The 5,354-nt window shown below is 42.5% G+C and overlaps 1 pseudogene; it reads right to left on the bottom strand.

The window, feature by feature from the left end:
* Positions 1-3,099: 3,099 nt before the first annotated feature.
* LOC119827029 lies at positions 3,100-3,645 on the bottom strand (annotated as a pseudogene).
* Between the last annotated feature and the right edge of the window lie 1,709 nt (positions 3,646-5,354).

Below are 5,354 nucleotides of genomic sequence, written 5' to 3'. Positions count from 1 at the left end.
GCATAAGAGCATCCCTAAAGGAATTCAGCAGGCTATATTTATAAATTTATATGCATATCATAATGATAATAATTAAAGAAAAATGGGCCATTATTTTGAGAGTGGAGACATGGAAGAAGTTACGGGGAAAGGAGGGAGACTTGAGAATAAGAAATTCTCAAAAATTAAAATAATACCATGAATATATTTGCACAATATATGATAAGCATAAATTGATGTCAGTTGGGGTTCCCCTCCTCTTCTCTTCTGTAGAACACTGGAATTTAGTCCTTTCTTCTGTGTTTTACTGCCCATTATCAGACAGTACTCCGTCTCCCTCACTCTTTCCAGTCCCCAGTGCCTAGCCTTCTGGTTGTCTAAGAAATCAGTTCATTAAATCTCCAACTGTAAAGAGAAAATGTGGCAACGGATGACTTTTTCACTTATAATAATGTTGTCTAGTTCTACCTATCTGTTGTTCATGGCAGGACTCATTCCTTCTCCTTCTCCTTCTCCTCTCCTCTTCCGCCTTTTTTGTTTGTCGGCACTCAGGTGATGACCTTATTTTTTCAGTTAACACACCAGTGCAAAATATGGTACGTGAAGTCACAGAGTACAGATTCAAAGAAGGGAATACCTTTCTCAAGTCACAAAACTGGCAAGCCAACACACCATTAATACAATAACATTCTATTTTTGCTGGAGTAATTAACTTAGTGTTAATTTTCACTCCAAAAATACCATTTAAGTACCAAAACCAAACACTAATTCTCAGCAGAACAGGTTAATTTGTACAAATTAATCTCATTTAAATACACAGTTTTTCTTTTTAAAGCGAGTTCCTCGTGCAGGCCATTTTAGTTCACACCAGCGGGCAAGAGTGCGGAACCGAGGGCAGCTGCATTTGGTGTTGGTTAATCAAAAGCCAGGCAATGCTCCAGCTTCTCAAAGGCTTTAAGACTCCATCTAAGAAAATTTAAAGAAGATTCTACCTAAGGAGACTTGAGATCAACATCAAGTTCTTTTGAGTAGTTAGAACAGAACAAATAAACCCCTGTTAATTGCTCGCATGAACACAAGACTCTCCCAGTCTCAAGCCCTTCTCACCTCAGATGATCCCTTTGATTTCAGAGGCTCTGGATGTTTAAAGCAAAAGTCACAGCCTTACCCCAGTTCATAAAAAAATAAAACAAGAAGCTGTCTCCTGTGCCAATGCGGTCAAGGCTATTTTCCACTTTCTCTTCTATCAGGTGCAGTATATCTGGCTTTAGTTAGATGTCTTTGATCCACCTGGACTTGAATTTGGTGGAGGGTGGTGACAGATGTGGATCTATTTGCAATCTCCTACATGCTGACATCCAGTTAAGCCAGCACCATTTGTTGAAATCGTTTTATTCCAGTGTATAATCTTAGCTTCTTTGTCAAAAATCACATGTTCATGGGGGTGTGGATTTATGTCAGGGTCTTCAATCTGATTCCATTGATACTCATGTCTGTTTTATGCAAATACCAGGCTGTTTTCAGTACTGTAGCTCTGTAGTAGAGCTTGAAATCAGGGATGGTGATGCCTCCAGAAGTTCCTTTATTGATTGTACAGGATTGCTTTAGCTATCCTGAATTTTTTGTTTTGTTTTGTTTTTCTATGTGAAGTTGAGTATTGTTCTTTCAAGATCTGTAAAGAATTGTGTTGGAGTTTTGATGATAATTGCATTGAACCTGTAAATTGCTTTTGGTAAGATGGCCATTTTTACTATGTTACTCTTGCCGATCCCTGAACATGGGAGATTTTTCCATCTTCTGCTGCCTTCTCCAGTTTCTTTTTTTAAGGACTTGAAGTTTTTGTCATGCAGGTCTTTCACTTGCTTGGTTAGAGTTACTCCAACATATTTTATATTATTTATGGCTATCGTGAAGGGTGAACTATATTTATAGCAGCATTAGTCATAATAGGCAGAACCTGGAAACAACCTAGATGATGCCCCTGAACCAAAGAATAGATAAAGAAAATGTGTTCCATTTACACAGTGGAGTAGTACTCAACTGTTAAAAACAATGACAGGAAGAAATTTGAAGGCGAATGGATGAAACTAAAAAAAAAAAAATCATCCTAAGTGAGGCAACCAGACCCAGAAAGACAAACATGTATGTGTTCACTCATAGATGGATATTAGCTGTAAAGGATAACCATGGTGCAACCCATAGCCTCAGAGAGTCTAGGTAACAGGAGGGCCCAAAGGGGAATGCATGGATTTCCCTGGGAAGGACAAACCGAACAGATCCCCTAAGTAAACTGGGGCAGGTGGGGTTGGGGGTTCATAGAGGGGGAGAATATTGAAAGAGATGTCTTGATATGGAGGGCATTTGGGGGTCAGGTCTAAACCTGGTGCAAGGGAAATTTCACAAATCTACAAGGATGACCCCAGCTAAGACTCCTAGCAATAGTGGATAAATAGCATGATCTGGCCATCTCTTGTAATCAGATTAGTGACTACTCTGATTGTTATTAAAGAGCATTCATCTAGTAACCGACAGAAACAGATGCAGAGACCCACAACCAAGCACTGGGCTGAGCTCAGAGAATCTTGTTGAAGAGAGGGAAGAAGGATTGTAGGTGTCAGTGGGTCAAGGTCATCAGAAGAGAACCCACAGAAACTGGCCCATGGGGACTCACAGGGTCTGGACTTACAGTCAGAGGGTCTGCATGGGGCCGACCTAGGCCCACTACATATGTGTGACAGTTGTACAGTTTGGTCTACTTATGGGTCTCCTAGCAGTATGCACAGGGCCTGTCCCTAACCTATTCCTCATACTGGGTTGCCTTACACAACCTTAATACAAGAGGAGGAGCTTTGTCCTACCCCAACTTGATGTACCATGCTTTGTTGATACTCATGGGTATTCTGCCCTTTTCTGAACAGAAATGGAGGAGTAGATGGGAGGGGGGCAGAGGAGAGGTGGAAGGAGGGAATAGGAGGAGAGGAGGGAGGGGAAACTGCAGTCAAGATACAAAAGAACTGAAAAAATTTAATAAGAAAATAAAACAAAATCTAAAAATAGTTGTATTTTAAAATAACAAATATGAAGTCCCAAGGGCCTTGTTACTGCACACAATTCCCATTGTCACTTCTCCACCAACGCTGCTACTGCTGCCATTGCTTCCTCTGGCTGATGCTCTCAATTCTCCAATCTCAGCGTTTGGTATATGCATCACCCAGTCCACTGTTACTCAGCGCTTGATAGCATTGGAAGACACCAACAGTCCTTCAAGGGAGCTACTGAAGCTGACCCCTTTCATGATGACGATAGTTTTCTCTGGGTCCTGGGGGTATGGCTTGTATGTGAGCCTCTCATCTACAGAGACAGTATTTGAAATGAGGTATTAGTGGACTTGAATGCCATTGTCTTCTTTGGGAGAGACTACAGAATGCTCTTGCATGTATGTTTTAATTCATACTGCGCCGATCAGAGACGTTACAATGGGAGACAGAACCCACTCTGTGCTGGACAATCTGTGGCTACATAGCTCTCATTAGGGATCAACATGTCGGTCCAGCATATCAATGCCAACCATACTCAGGTTCACAAGGTTGGGTATTTCTGCACTATGGGAGTGATAACCATCTCCTGTGGATAATCAAAGACGTGCTCTGAAGCTCAGCTTTTCATGATGCCAGTTGCCTGTCTGGTGTCCCTGATTTGTTCCTTTGAACGTGTGTGTGTGTGTGTGTGTGTGTGTGTGTGTGCATCAGCTTCACTCAAGCTATGGTCATTTCTACTACCACTCAAGCCCTGTGTCATATAGCTTCCCTGTTCAAACTATCTCATATATCCCTGTTTCAATTTTGGAAAGGGGTCAGAGTCTTATCACGGTCACATGATCTCTTCACCATTAGCTTTTGAACTTATTTCATTGTATCTCTCTTGTCCATTATGCTCTGTCCATATTGGCTCTCTTACTGTTCTTCAAATGCACCAAGTACGCACTCACTGTGGTCCACTAGAGACTGGCCAAGGATACACCAGCCTCAGTGTCTGGAATCTATTTGTGTGATCCTCTCTTGTTCTTGTTTTTGCTTGATTCAACCTTGGACCCAGAGGCCAGGCCATGCTCTGCAAGTGCTCCACCACCGAGCTGTAACTTCAGGAAAGTCAGTGTAGACATGATTATGTTTAGAAATGTAGACATGGAGATGCACCTAGGATGATCTAAGGGACCTTAAACATGATTACACAGGCTCTATAACAGAGAGTTGGAAGCTATGTGTCACAAACAGTGACAAGGTCATAAAAAGACAGAACAGAGAGAGATTGAAGATGCTAGACTAGCTAGGGGTGCTGTGGCCACAAGCCAAGGAATTCTTCAGCTACCAGAAACTGACAGAAGCTGGAACTCCTTGACTTGGAGTTCAACCCCAGATGCAGCCTGCTCACACCACCGCTTTCAGACAGCCCATGGATTTGACAGAACCCATTATGTCACATGCGTTAGGAAAGTACTCTGTCATTAAGCCACACCTCTAGCCCTGACTTCTTGGTTTCACCAAGTTTACTGTCATTTGGCAGCAGCCACAGGAAACTCATGTAAGCATCTCTTGCCACTTCCTCTACCTAGCATCTCCCCAAACCAGATGTCACTAATGCTACCTCCTCTAGCTCCTTCCAGTCTGTGACCTAATACAATTTTAGAAAGGCATCCCCATGGCCCTATGTAAACCCCCACTTGTGCTCATGTATATACGCACACATTTTTGCAATCACTATCTCCATTACTGTTCCTGTCTTTATTATTTTCTAACACTCTATGTATGTTAGCTTCCCACTCCTAAAATGCCACCTTCAGAAGAACATATATAGTTTTCTCTTGCAGTTCCTCTATACTACAAGCATATAAAACAGTCCCTTTTATAGGGCAAAAGCCTGATAACCACTTGCTGAACAAGTTTGATTTACTTGAGTTATTTACAGCAGCTCCCCAGGAGCAATAGGTGCTGTCTGACTTTGCATTCATCGTCTATTTTTAACAACACACACAAATGAGCCACCACAAATACCTTGGTCTAATCCTGCATAAAGAAGGTCGGATCTGGGGCTGACAGCATAGTTCACTGGCTGAGAGCTCAAGCTGCTCTTGCAGAGGATCCACGACCAGTCCCCAGCAGCAGAACCAGGTTGGCTTACAATAGTCTGTAACTCCAGCTCCAGAGTATCTGACACCTTCACCAGGCACCTTCGTTTTTGTGTGCAAGTCCCCACACAGACACACAGACATGCAGACACACACACACACACACACACACACACAGAGAGAGAGAGAGAGAGAGAGAGAGAGAGAGAGAGAGAGAGAGAGAGAGAGAGAGAGAGAGAGAGAGAGAGAG

The sequence above is a fragment of the Arvicola amphibius genome, chromosome 12 (assembly GCF_903992535.2).
Source record: "Arvicola amphibius chromosome 12, mArvAmp1.2, whole genome shotgun sequence".
In the NCBI taxonomy this organism is placed as follows: domain Eukaryota; kingdom Metazoa; phylum Chordata; class Mammalia; order Rodentia; family Cricetidae; genus Arvicola; species Arvicola amphibius.
This window is presented reverse-complemented; position numbering and strand designations above follow the sequence as displayed.